This window comes from Symphalangus syndactylus, chromosome 8 (assembly GCF_028878055.3).
Source record: "Symphalangus syndactylus isolate Jambi chromosome 8, NHGRI_mSymSyn1-v2.1_pri, whole genome shotgun sequence".
NCBI classification, from domain to species: Eukaryota; Metazoa; Chordata; class Mammalia; order Primates; family Hylobatidae; genus Symphalangus; species Symphalangus syndactylus.
In genome coordinates this window covers 64,341,967-64,357,213 of record NC_072430.2, presented here as the reverse complement: position 1 = coordinate 64,357,213, position 15,247 = coordinate 64,341,967, and positions in this window count along the sequence as shown.

Sequence of the window (15,247 nt, the reverse complement as noted above, 5' to 3'; positions counted from 1 at the left end):
ATTGTAATTTCTATCATGCACTGTATGACTGCCTTTTTTTTTTAAGGAATGTAGGAAACACAGTAAAACAAAATGGTAGTGGTTGCTAATTCTGGGTGGTAGAAATGTAGGTTTTGTTGTATTTTTTGTAGTTTATAAAATTAAAATTTCAAAAACCAAAAGACTACTTAAAAAAATTTTTTTTTAGAGGCAGGGTCTTGCTCTGCTACCCAGGCTGAAGTACAGTGGTGCAATCATAGCTCACTGTAGCCTCAAACTCCTGGGCTCAAGCAATCCTCCTGCCTCAGCCTCCCAAGTAGCTAGATCTACAGGTGTGCACCACCATACCTGGCTAATTTTTAATTTTTTTTGTAGAGACAGGGATCTCGATACATTGCCCAAGCTGTTCTCAAGTGATCCTCCCATCTTGTCCTCCCAAAGTGCTGGGATTATAGGCATAAGCCACCAGGCCCAGCCCCATCTGTTTAAACTTAATTTATTTCTTATTGTGAATGAACAGCCATCCTACTTATTAAAACACTTCATTTATTTGAAAATAATAATCAAATAATTTCTTGTTTTTTTTTTTTTTTTTAAATTTGAGATGGAGTCTCACTCTGTCGTCCAGACTGGAGTGCAGTGGCACAATCTTGGCTCACTGCAACCTCTGCCTCCCAGGTTCAAGTGATTCTCCTGCCTCTGCCTCCTGAACAGCTGGGATTATAGGCACCTGCCACCATGCCCGGCTAATTTTTGTATTTTTAATAGAGACGGGGTTTCACCAGGTTGGCCAGGCTGGTCTCGAGCTCCTGACCTAAAGTGATCCACCTGCCTCGGCCTCCTAGAGTGCTGGGATTACAGATGTGAGCCACTGCACCTGGCCTCGAAAATAGTAATCAAATAATTTCTTAGCCTTTTCTTCTATAAGCTTATAGAATGAGGATCAAATCAATAGATAATAAAGTATTGCAACAAAAGTTTTAAGTATCTTAATTCCTTAATTTAAAGCAATAATTTATTGATTTGATCATCATTGCCATTTTTTTAGAACCTTAAGCACATTCATTATATCATTTTTTAGAGTACTTTTAGGTTCACAGCAAAATTTAGAGGAAAGTACAAAGATATCCCATATACCCTCCACCCCCACATATGCATAGATTTCCCCATTAGCAATATCCTCCACCACAGTGCTACTTTTTTTTTACAACTGATGAATCTACATTGATACACAATTATTACCCGATGTTTCTTGTTTACATTAGGGTTCATTCTTGGTGTTTTATATTCTATGGGTTTTGACAGATATATAATGACACATATCCACCATTATAGTATCATCCAGGGTATTTTCAGTGCCCTAAAATCCTCTGCGTTCTGCCTGTTCATTCCTCCCTCCCAGCTCCTCCCCACTAGCCTTTGGCAACCACTGATCTTTTTATTGTCTCCATAGTTTTGCCTTTTCTAGTATGTCATACAGTTGAAATCATTATATGTAACCTTTTCAGATTAGCTTCTTTCCACCTTAGCCTCCAACCTTAGCCTCCTGAGTAGCTGGGACTACAGGTGTGCACCACTACATCTTGCTAATTTTTTTTTTTTATTATCTGTAGAGATGAGGTCTCACTATGTTGCCCAGGGTGGTCTCAGACTTCTAGGTTCAAGCAATCCACTTGCCTCAGCCTCCCAAAGTGCTGAGATTACAGGCATCAGTCACCACACCTGGCTTCCATGTGTTTTCGTGGCATCATAGCTCATTTCTTTTTAGCACTGAATAATATGCCACTGTCTGGATATACCACAGTTTATGTATCTATTCACCTACTGAAGGACATCTTGGATGCTTCCAAGTTTTGGCAATTATGAATAAAGGTACTATCAGCAACCATGTTCAGGTTTTTGTGTGGATGTAGTTTTCAACTCCCTTGGGTAAATACCAAGGAGCTTGATTGTTGGATTACATGGTAAGAGCATGTTTGGTTTTGTGAGACAACACCAAACTGTCTTCCAAAGTCACCATTTTGCATTCCCACCAGCAGTGAATGAGAGTCCCTGTTGTTTCACACACTATATCTTTCCAAAGTATAATTATCGAAACTAGATATAATGCTGTCGACCAAAACCAAAACTCTAAATAAGGCACAGGACAGAGCTGATTTTTTATTAATTTTCCACTTTGTAGGATCATGTTCAGCTAACGCTCAGTAACATTTTTATTTATGTGAGCATAATGTGAAATTTTGATTCATCTGTTGGGATTTTCTTGATTAAGAAAGTAAACAAAGTCTTCAAAACCATAGGCCTACTCTTAGCTTATTGCACAAGGCAGAGCAAAGAAAAGTACCTCATCTGTGTGGGCAGGCAGAGGCACACGGAGAGAAAGTTCTGAGACAGGTAGGCCCATTCCTTTTTCAGAACTCAGCATCACATCAGCCAGGCCTCCTTTTAAGGCAAAAAGGTGAGGGTGGAGGAGAGCTGTTATAGGGAGTAAATATATTAATACAGTAAAATATTAATAAATATTAAATTGTGTTCTATTATATGTTATACTATAGTATATATTATTTTATATAATAGTTATATGTTATAATTATGTTGCATATTATATTTAATATGTTAAATTATAGTATGATAAATTATATTAATAAAATCAAATTGTATTTATATGTATAATTATTAACATATTAACAATTATACATTTATATTAATTACTAATATATTAAATGAATTTATACAGAGAAAACACTTAAAAGAGAGCTAGAAGCTGAGTACGGTGGCTCATGCCTGTAATTCCAACACTTTGGGAAGCTGAGGCGGGAAGATTGCTTGAGCCCAGGAGTTCGAGACCAGCCTGGGCAAAATAGGGAGGCCCTTATCTCTACAAAAAATTTAAAAATTACCTGGGCATGGTGGTGCATGCCTGTAGTCCCAGCCACTCAGGAGGCTGAGGTGGGAGGATTGCTGGAGCCCAGGAGATTGAGGCTCAAGTGAGCTGTAGTCACACCACTGCACTCCAGCCTGGGCAATAGAGTGAGACCCTGTATAAAAAAAACAAAAAAACAAAAAAACGGAGTGCAAGAGCTAGGCATGTAGTATGTATTCAATAAATGTTGGGTATTCTTATTTATCTTTGTATCTCCAACACTTAGTGATATGGTTTGGCTCTGTGTCCCCACCCAAATCTCCTCTTGAATTGTACTCCCATAATTCCCATGAGTTGTGAGAGGGACTTGGTGGGAGATAATTGAATTATGAGAGTGGTTTCGTCCATACTGTTCTTGTGGTAGTACATAAGTCTTACAAGATCTGATGGTTTTATAGGGGATTTCTGCTTTTGCTTCTCTCTCATTATCTTTTGCTGCTGCCATGTGAGAAGTGCCTTTCACCTTCTGCCATGATTATGAGGCCTCCCCAGCCACATGGGACTGTGAGTCCGTTAAACCTATTTTTCTTCCCAGTTTTGGGTATGTCCTTTTTTTTTGAGACAGAGTCTCGCTGTCGCCCAGGCTGGAGTGCAGTGGCACGACCTCGGCTCACTGCAGGCTCCGCCCCCCAGGGTTCACGCCATTCTCCTGCCTCAGCCTCCCGAGTAGCTAGGACTACAGACGCCTGCCACCATGTCTGGCTAATTTTTTTTTTGTATTTTTAGTAGAAATGGGGTTTCACTGTGTTAGCCAGGATGGTCTCGATCTCCTGACCTCGTGATCTGCCCGCCTCGGCCTCCCAAAGTGCTGGGATTACAGGCGTGAGCCACCGCGCCCGGCCGGGTATGTCTTTATCAGCAGCGTGAAAACAGACGAATACACTCACCATTGTGTAGCCATCTATTTAACTATTTATTTGCTAGGGGTAGATTGTTTCTTTTTTCTTTTTTTCTTTTCTTTTTTTTTTTTTTTTTTGAGATGGAGTCTCACTCTGTCGCCCAGGCTGGAGTGCAGTGGTGCGGTCTCGGCTCACTGCAAGCTCTGCCTCCCAGGTTCATGCCATTCTCCTGCCTCAGCCTCCCGAGTAGCTGGGACTACAGGTGCCCGCCACCATGCCTGGCTAATTTTTTGTAATTTTAGTAGAGATGGGGTTTCATCATGTTAGCCAGGATGGTCTTGATCTCCTGACCTCGTGATCCACCTGCCTTGGCCTCCCAAAGTGCTGGGATTACAGGCGTGAGCCACTGCGCCTGGCCAGAGGGTAAATTGTTTCTTATCCACTCCTTTGGTTTCTATGAGAAAGGATTTTCCCAACAAATTCAACCTCTGTTGGTGCCTCTTATTCCTCCCTATGGAGCTGGAGTGGGCCACTCAGCTAGTGAATATGAGAAAGGATCTTGAGGCTGGTGTTGGTAGAGGCATAGCCTGGCCCCACTGTTTTCTCCTCCCTTGGACATACATTCTGTTCTTCCTCTTGGGGTGACTTCCATGGGGGCCCATCCAGTGGGCATGTATGTAGAATTTCCAGCACAGTGGAGACCGGGTGAATGAGGCTGCCTGATTTGGGTTTTTATTGGGGATACATGTGTTGCTGCACATCTAAGCCTCATTTTTCAAAAACTGTGCTGATTGTAAAACTGATTTTTTTTTTTTTTTTTTTTTTTTTTTTTTTTTTGAGACGGAGTCTCGCTCTGTCTCCCAGGCTGGAGTGCAGTGGCGCAATCTCAGCTCACTGCAAGCTCCACCTCCCGGGTTCACGCCATTCTCCTGCCTCAGCCTTTCCGAGTAGCTGGGACTACAGGCACCCGCCACCATGCCCGGCTAATTTTTTTTTTTGTATTTTTAGTAGAGACGGGGTTTCACCGTGGTCTCGATCTCCTGACCTCGTGATCCGCCCGCCTCAGCCTCCCAAAGTGCTGGGATTACAAGCGTGAGCCACCACGCCCGGCTAAAACTGATATTTTGATCTCCATCTGATTCCTTCTGCCGTATCTTAACTCTCAATTGGTTCTAAACCCAGTCAGGGAAAAGAGAATCTTACTTATGGGTCCCCTACCTCAAACCTGAACATCATTTAACAAACCTTTTTGTGCTAAGTGTTATGGAAAAGACAGTTGAGATCTGAAGCATGAAGCAGAGTAAATGCTAAGAAGAAGATAAGGTAAGAATTTCCAGGTTGAAGGAGGAAGGCCCTGTGGTAGGGGGACATGCAGATGTGAGATCTTGAAGGCAGGCTGGGGAGCTGGATGCAGAGGGAGGAGGATATGCGTCCAGTGGGGGCTGATGTAGGCAGAGGGGCCACGTTTATCCTAAGGGCAGTGGAAAAGCCATGGGAGAACTTTGCATTGTGAGTGATCACTTCAGCTGTTCTGAAGGAGAACAAAATGAATACGGATAGACAAATCAAATCTAGAGGATTTATGATCTCTGTGTGGCTTGAAGTGACAGCAGTAGATGTGAAGAGGACAGATTTGAGAGATATTTAGGAGGCCAACTGAACCAAACTGTGATGGATTGGATGTGGGCAATAAGAAAGATGGAAATGTTACAGTAAGCCCTGGGTTTTCAGCTTGTATACCTGAGAGAATGGGCAGCACCATTCAATATCAGGAGCAAAGGAAGACCAGGTGTTGAGAGAGAAAGAGCATTGTGTTCAGTTCGGATATGTTGAGTCTGTGGTACCTTTGAAACGTCCAAGTGGAGAGAGAGAGAGAGAGAGAGATGATATATATATGATATGATATATATAGTAATATATATGATATATTGAGGCTGGTGGTGGTAGAAGGTGGTGAAATACATATATGATATATTACTATAGATAATGTAAACTATTATATATATGCTAATTACACTATATTATTTACACTATATATAATATATAATATACTATATATATATAATATATATAAACATATATATAGTGTAAATTAAAGACCAGGATGTAGTGAGATGATTTCGGTAGAAAATGTAGCTAGACGGAGATGAGAAGGTGACCCAAGACTGAGCCACGGAGTTCTCTAACAAGTAGAGGTCAGATAGGGAGGAGTAACCCATATGACAGACTTAATAGAATCAGCCAGAGAGGTGAGAAGAAAGTAGGAGAGTGTGAAAGGCAAAACAAAGGATGTTTCCAGAGAATGTCTGTTGTACTGAATTGGATATCTAACAAATGGCTCTTCACCATCCATCCTAATTGTTATCCCTGTTTATGCAGTTTCTCAGAAATTGCTTTACTTTTTGCTTCCTACCTGCTTTAGTCTGTTTAGACTGCCATAGCAAAACCCCTTAGACTGGGTAATTTACAAACTACAGAAATTTATTGCTCATAGTTCTAGAGGCTGGGAAGTCCAGGATCAAGGTGCCAGCAGATTTGGTGTCTGGTGAGGACCTATTTCTCATAGATGATGCCTTCTTGTTGTGTCCTCAAGAAGACAGAAGGGGCAGTCTCCCTTGGGCCTCTTTTATAAGGACACTAATCTCATTTGAGGAGGCAGATCCCTCATGACCTTATCACCTCCCAAAAGCCCCACCTCTTAATACTATCACATTGAAGATTTCAACACGTGGATTTGGGGAGGACACAAACATTCAGACCACAGCACTACCTATGCTAGAAAATAACTTGCTTCACATTCTGTGTGCTCAGTGCTCACTAATGACAACTCCATCCAAATATCCTGGAAGTTTTTAGCATTACTTCCTCCACTTTGGGAAAGAGAATGAACTTCTGAGGCTTGTAGGCAGGGCCTCTCAGGGGCAAATAATAGGTGGAAAACAATGCAAGCTCCAAAGCTCTGGAAACCTGGTGGGCTGCACTAACTGACAGGCTAGAAATGGTAAAAGAAAATGGTTTGCAAACACTTCATTTTGCATTTAAGAGTCTGAATTTTGTGAGCTGATGCGGCCCTGATATGATTTGGCTCTGTGTCCCCACCCAAATCTCATGTTGAATTGTAATCCCCAACGTTGGAGGTGGGGCCTGGTGGGAAGTTATTGGATCATGGAGGTGGATTTCTTATTAACGGTTTAGCACCATCCCCTTGGTGCTGTACTCATGATAGTGAGTGAGGGAGTCCTTGAAAGATCTGGTTGTTTAAAAGTGTGTAGCACCTCCCCCCAGCCTTGCTCCTACTCCTCCTGTCATGTAAGACGTTCCTGCTTCCCTTTCATCTTCTGCTACCATTGTATGTTTCCCGAAGCCTCTCCAGATGCCAAGCAGATCCCAGCATCATGCTTCCTTCACAGCCTGTGGAACTGTGAGCCAATTAAACCTCTTTTCTTTATAAATTACTCAGTCTCAGGTATTTCTTTATAGCAATGCTAAATGGACTAATACATGTCCCAAATGCTATAATAATTACAACCCTGCGTACTTATTGTGGATTTCCCATTACCAACAGTTTATGACTCAGAACAACAGGTTGTCATCATTTGAGGGAAGGCATGTAACATGAGGGGTTGTTATGGTGTGACAGGGGCCTGGAGTGACAGGGCAGGTAGAGTGACATCTACTCACCTTTCTCAGTATGTCTGGATGACACTTGCTGGGAATATGAATGAGAATTAGCACAGCCCTGTTCTCTGCCTTTTGCTCATTTTTGGTTCAGAGCTTTTTGGGGGGTGGAAAAAGTGTCAGCCATCAATACTGTTTTGTATTTATTTGTAGTTATTAGAGCAAGAATTGTAAAAACTGGGTGGCACAATCAGTTGCAAACTTCCCGAGTTTTGGAACTTTTGTTTTGTTCACTGCTATAACCACAATGCCTTCTGAGGCATTGTGGATTCAGTAAGTATGTATTCTGTAAATGAATGAATAAAGGATACTCTTCATCAATTACATAAATAGGGAAATATGCTATCAACTGAAACAGAACCACTGAAATAATGCCCCCTGCCAAGGAGGCAAAGTGAACTAAAATGAAGAGCTTGCTATAGCCAGTTGGATCCTTGCCATTCTGTCTGCTGTGCAAATGGCAGAGCTTGATTAGATTAACTCTTCAGTTGATGACACGCATACTAATAAGGTAGAAAACCACAGAGAGGGAACAACTAGCACAGGCTTTGTACTCAGGAGACACTCAGCAAATTTTACTTTTTCTCTTTTTAGAGACAGGGTCTAACTGTCACCCTGGCTGGAGTGCAGTGGTGTGATCATAGCTCACCACAGCCTCGAACTCCTGGGCTCAAGTGATCCTTTGGCCTCAGCCTCTCTAGTAGCTGGGACTGCAGGAGTGTGCCATTGGCTAATTTTTCTTTTTTTTTTTAAGAGATAGGGTCTTGCTATATTGTCTAGGATGGTCTCAAACTCTTGGCCTCAAGTGATTCTCCTGCCTCAGCCTGCCAAAATGCTGAGATTACAGGTGTGAACCACCATATTTGACCCTCAGTTTTGGCTCACTGATGACTATTTGAACCCTTACCAAGGTATTTAAATCTACAATGCCTGATGTTTTATCTTCTGGGATACATCGTGAATTAGCCTTGCTTGCAGCAGCTTCTGAGGACTAATATATTCTTGAAAACTGGAAAAAGGCCAACTTAATGCCTTACTGAATGAAGGATGAAAGCGATGACCTTGAAAATTATTAAGCTTGCAGCAATACCTTGAAAAGTAGTGCAGTAAATCAGCAGGTATCAATTTAGAAATGCTGAGAAGGGAACAAAGCATAAGGCATGGCTTTGTAATAAATGATCCTTGTCTGACTTATCCAATTTCCTTCTGGGCAGATGTTTAAGACTGGTTGAAGGAAAGGGAGCAATAAATAAAACAATTTTTTAAACCTATCAAGAATGTTCATTTTGTCTTGTATAGCAATTTTAAATGAGAAAAACATATTCTAGGCAGATATATTGGTAGGAGAATTAAATTCTGAGAAAAATCATTGTCAACCGCATAGAAATGGGTTGACAATAGGACTTCAAAAGGATTGAGTTCTACTGACTCTACCTTCAATTATGCAAAACATATTCATTGAAAACTTACTTTTTTGCAGGCACTATCCTAGATGCTGGGGACATAACACTGAACAAAACAGATTACAATCCTTGCTCCCATGGAGCTTACATTCTAGAGGGAGAATGGAAAATATACATATGATATATTAGATAATGTTAAGTGTTAAGAAGGGGAAAATAGGCAGGTAAGTGAGATAGAAAATGTAGGCACAAGGATGGGCACAGTGGCTCACGCCTGTAATCCCAGAACTTTGGGAGGCAGAGGCGGGTGGATCACTTGAGGCCAGGAGTTCAACACCAGCCTGGCCAACATGATGAAACCCTGTCTCTACTAAAAATACAAAAATCAGCCAGGTGTGGTGGCTGGCACCTGTAATCCTAGCTACTTGGGAGGCTGAGGCACAAGAATTGCTTGAGCTGGGGAGGCAGAGGTTGCAGTGAGCTGAGATCACACCACTGCACTCCAGCCTGGGTGACAGAGTGAGACTGTGTCTCGAAAGAAAGAGAGAGAGAGAGAGAGAGGGAGAGAGAGAGAGAGAAAGAGAAAGAAAAAAAGAAAGAGAAAGAAAGAAAGAAAGAAAGAAAGAAAGAAAGAAAGAAAGAAAGAAAGAAAGAAAGAAAGAAAAAAGAAAGAAAGAAAATGTGGGCACAAAGTGGGTTGTATATATTTATGGGGTACATGAGATATTTTAATTCAGGCATACGATGCATAATAACCACATCAGGGTAAATGGGGTATCCATCACCTCAAGCATTTATACTTTCTTTGTTTTACAAACAATCCAATTACACTCTTTTAGTTATTTTTAAATGTACTGTAAATTATTGTTGACTGTAGTCACCCTATTGTGCTATCAAATACTAGATCTTATTCATTCTATCTAACCATATTTTTTATATTCATTAACCATCCCCACTCCCCTCCAACAATCCTTAACCATCCTTCTACTCTCTATCTCCATGAGTTTATTGTTTTAATTTTTAGATCCCTCAAATAAGTGAGAACATGTGAAGTTTGTCTTCTTGTGCCTGGATTATTTCATTCAATATAATGTCCTTCAATTCCATCAATATTGTTGCAAATGACTGATCTTATTCTTTTTATGGTGGAATAGTACTCCATTGTATATAGGTACTGCCTTTTTTTTTATCCATTTGTCTGTTGACAGACAGTTTGGTTGCTTCCAAATCTTGGCTATATTTGTCAACAGTGCTGCAATAAACGTGGGAGTGCAGATATGTCTTTGATACACTAATTTCCTTTATTTCAGGTATATACATAGCCGTGGGATTACTGGATCATATGGTAGCTCTATTTTTAGCTTTTTGAGGAATCTCCAAACTGTTCTCCACGGTGGTTGTGTTAATTTACATTCCCACCAACAGTGCACAAGGGTTCCCTTTTCTCCACATCTTTGCCAGCATTCATTGTTGCCTGTCTTTTCGATAAAAGCCATTTTAACTGGAATGAGGTGATATCTTATCGTAGTTTTGGTTTACATTTTTCTTATGATCTGAGCACTGTTTCATATACCTGTTTGCCATTTGTACGTCTTCTTTTGAGAAATGTCTGTTCAGATCTCTTGCACATTTATTTATTTTTACTTTTTTTAAACGGATAAAGTAGGATGCAATTTTGCACATTTAAAAACTGGATTATTGGCCAGGCATGGTGGCTCACCCCTGTAATCCCAAAACTTTGGGAGGCTGAAGTGGGTGGATCGCTTGAGCTCAGGAGTTCAAGACCAGCCTGGGCCACATGGTGAAACCCCATTTCTACAAGAAATACAAAAGTTAGCTGGGCATTGTGTCGCATGCCTGTAGTCTCAGCTACTTAAGAGGCTGAGATGGGAGAATGGCTTGCAAGATTGGCTTGCAAGGATGGCTTGCATATCTGGCTAAAGATTTGTCTATTTTCTTTAACTTTTCAAAAGCCCAACATTTCTTTCATTGATCTTTCATATTTTTTAAAATTTCAAATTCTTTTATTTCTGCTCTGTTCTTTATTATTTCTTCTGTTAATCTTGGGTTTGGTTTGCTCTTTCTTTTCTAGTGGTTTATTTGAAGTTTTTCTAGTTTTTTGATGTAGGCATTTATTGCTATAAACTTACCCCTTTGTACTGCTTTCACTGTATCCCATAGACTTTGGTACGTTGTGTTTCCATTATCATTTGTTTCAAGAAATTTTTCAATTTCCTTCTTAATTTCTTCATTGACACACTGATCATTCAGGAGCATACTGCTTAATTTCCATGTGTTTGTATAGTTTCCAAAATTCCTCTTGTTGATTTCTAATTTTATTCCATTGTGGTCAGAGAAGATGCTTGATATTATTTCAATTTTTTTTTTTTAATTTTTTTAAGACTTGTTTTGTGGCCTAACATAGGATCTATCCTCGAGAATGATCCACGTGCTTGCTCAGGAAAGCAGTATGTATTCCATAGTCATTGGTTGAAATGTTCTGTATTTAAATATTTGTTAGGTCCATTTGGTCTATAGCGCAGACTAAATCTGATGTTTCTTTGTGATTTTCGGCCTGTATGATCTGTCCAATGTTGAAAGTGGGGCATTGAAATCTCCAGCTGTTATTGTGTTGGGGTCTTTCTTTTTAGTTCTAATAATATTTGCTCTATATATGTGAGTTGTCTGGTGTTGGGTGCTTAGATATTTACAATTGTGATATCCTTTTGCTGAACTGATCCCTTTATCATTATATAGTGATCTTCTTTGTCTCTTCTTAGCATTTTTGTCTCGATATCTATTTTGTCTGATGTAAGTATAGGTACTCCTGTTCTTTTTTGGTTTTCATTAACATGGAATATCTTTTTCTATCCCTTCATTTTCAGTCTATATGTTTTTAATAGGTGAGGTGTGTTTTTTTTAACAGGCAACAGATCAATGGGTTTCGTTTCATTTTTTTTTTTTTTTTTGAGACGGAGTCTCGCTCTTTCACCCAGGCTGGAGTGCAGTGGTGCGATCTCGGCTCACTGCAGGCTCCGCCCCCCGGGGTTCACGCCATTCTCCTGCCTCAGCCTCCCGAGTAGCTGGGACTACAGGCGCCTGCCACCTCGCCCGGCTAATTTTTTGTATTTTTAGTAGAGACGGGGTTTCACCGTGTTAGCCAGGATGGTCTCGATCTCCTGACCTTGTGATCTGCCCGCCTCGGCCTCCCAAAGTGCTGGGATTACAGGCGTGAGCCACCGCGCCTGGCCGGTTTCGTTTCATTTTAAATCCATTCAGCCACTCTACGTCTTTTGATTGGAGAGTTTAGTCCACTTATATTCAATGTTATTATTGATAAGGACTCACTACTGTCATTTTAAAAATGTGTTTTCTGGTTGTTTTGTGGTCTTCTCTTCCTTCTTTCTTTCCTTCCTTTCTTTTAGTGATGATGATTTTCTCTGGTGGTATGTTTTAATTTCTTGCTTTTTATTTTTAGTGTATCTGTTGTATGTTTTTTTATTCGTGGTTACAGTGAGGCTTGCAAATGACATCTTATAACCCATTATTTTATTATTTTTATTTTTTTTCCATTATTTTAAACTTATGACTTGTTTATTTTTTTTTTTGAAGATAGAGTCTCACTCTGTTGCTCAGGCTGGAGTGCAGTGGCATGATCTCGGCTCACTGCAACCTCCACCTCCCAGGTTCAAGCAATTCTCGTGCCTTAGCCTCCCGAGTGGCTGGAATTACAGGTGTGCGCCACCACACCCAGCTAATTTTTGTATTTCTAGTAGAGATGGGGTTTTGCCATGTTGCCCAGGCTGGTTTCAAACTCCTGGGCCCAAGTGATCCACCTGCCTTGGCCTTTCAAAGCGCTGGGATTACAGGTGTCAGCCCCTGCGCCCAGCCACTTGTGATTGCATAAACAAACTAACAAACAAAGAGAAAACTAATAAAAACTCTACACCTCTACATTTTAACTTCATCCCCTACTTTTTAACTTTTGTTTTCATTTATATCTTATTATACTATCTCCGCCTTGAAATGTTGCTGTAGTTATTATTTTTGATAGGCTCATCTTTTAGTCTTTCTACTTAAGACATGAGTAGTTTACACACCACAATTACAGTGTTATAATATTCTGTTGTTTTTTGGTGTACTTACTCTTACCAGTGAGTTTTGTACTTCCGGTGATTTCATATTGCTCATTGATGTCCTTTTTCTCAGATTGAAGAACTCCCTTTAGCATTTCTTGTAGCACATGTCTAGTGTTGATAAAATCCCTCAGCTTTTGTTTTTCTGGGAAAGTCTTTACTTCTCCTTCATGTTTGAGGAATATTTTCACCAGATATACTATTCTAGGGTAAAAGTTTTTTCTTCCCACACTTTAAATATGTCCTGCCTTTCTCTCTGGGACTATAAAGTTTCCACTGAGAAGTCTGCTGCCAGATGTACTGGAGTTCCTTAGTATGTTATTTGTTTCTTTTCTTTTGCTGCTTTTAGGATCCCTTCTTTATCCTTAAGCTTTGGGAGTTTGACTATTAAATGCTGCAGGTAGTCTTCTTTGGGTTAAATCTGCTTGGTGCTGTATAACCTTCTTGTACTTGAATATTGATATATTTTTGGGGAAGTTTTCTGTTATTATTCCTTTGATTAAACTTTCTACCCCAATCTCTTTCTTTTGAGGCTATTTTCTAGATCTTGTAGGCATGCTTCGTTCTTCTTTGTTCTTTTTTCTCCTCTGACTGTGCATTTTCTTTTCTTTTTTTTTTTTTTTGAGACAGAGTCTCACTGTCGCCCAGACTGGAGTGCAACGGCAAGATCTCGGCTCACTGCAGGCTCCGCCCCCCGGGGTTCATGCCATTCTCCTGCCTCAGCCTCCCGAGTAGCTGGGCAACAGGCGCCCCCCACCTCGCCCAGCTAATTTTTTGTATTTTTAGTAGAGACAGGGTTTCACCATGGTCTTGATCTTCTGACCTCGTGATCCGCCTGCCTCGGCCTCCCAAAGTGCTGGGATTACAGGCGTGAGCCACCGTGCCTGGCCTGACTGTGCATTTTCAAATAGTTTGTCTTCAAGCTCACTAATTGTTTCTTCTGCTTGATCAATTCTACTATTAAAAGACTCTGATGCATTCATCAGTATGCCAATGGCATTTTTCAGCTCCATAAGTTCTGCTTGATTCTTTTTAATTATTTCAATCTCTTTGTTAAATTTATCTGGTTGGAGTCTGCATTCATTCTCGGTGTTATTTTGAATTTTTTTGAGCTTCCTCAAAACAGTTGCTTTGAATTCTCTGTCTGAAAGGTCACATATCTTGGTCTCTCTGGGACTGGTCACTAGTGTCTTATTTAGTTTGTTTGGTGAGGTCATATTTTCCTGAATGGTCTTAATGCTTGTAGATATTTGTCACTGTCTGGGCATTGAAGGGTTAGGAACTTATTGTATTCTTCCCAATTTGGGCTTGTTTGTACTTTTCCTTCTTGGGAAGGTTTTCCAAGGGACTTGGGTGTTGTGACCTGTCTTTGGTCACTGTAGCTGTACCTGTGTTAGGGGGTACCCCCAAGCCCAGTAATGCCATGGTTCTTGTAGACTCATAGAGGTACCACCTTGGTAGTCTTGAATAAGATCTGGGAGAATTTCTGGGATTACCAGGCAGAGACTCTTGTTCTCTTCCCTTACTTTCCCCCAAACAAACAGAGTCTCTCTCTCTCTGTCTGTGCTGAGCCGTGAGACCGAGGCTGTGAGACCCAGTGCTGTTCTGCCTTCAGTGACCACTGCCTGGCGACTGCCTATGTTCACTCAAGGCCAAGGGCTCTATAATCAGCAGGTGGTGAATCCATCCAGGCTTGTGTTTTTCCCTTCAGGGAGGTAACTTCTTCTGCCTTGGACAGGTCCAGATATCCTGCCTGGGAGCCAGGGCCTGGAGTCAGGAACCCTAGGAATTTACCTGGTGCTGTATTCTATTGTGGCTGAGCTGGCATCCAAGCCACAAGATAAAGTTCTTCTCACTCTTCCTTCCCCTTTCCTCAAGCAAATGAGTCTTTCCCGATGGCCACCACTGTTCCAGGCCCACAGTACTGTCTGGCTCCTGCCAATGTTCACTGAAGGCCCAAGGTCTCTTCAGTCAGCTTGTTGAATGTTGCCAGGCCTCAGTTTCCCCTTCAGGGTAGTGGTCTCCTCCTCAGACCTAGGGTGGGTCTAGAAATGTCTTCCAGTAGCCAAGGCCTTGAATCGAGGATCCCAGCAGCTGGCTTGGTGTTATACTCCACTGTGGCGGAGCTGGTACCCAAGCTGCAGTACAAAATCCCCTTTACTCTTCCTTCATTTTTTTTCAAGCAGAAGGAGCATCTCCCCATAGCCACCACAGCTGGGAATGTGCTGGGTCACACCTGAAGCTAGCATGGCTCTGAGTTCCACCTAAGGCCCACAGCAAGTTCTGCTT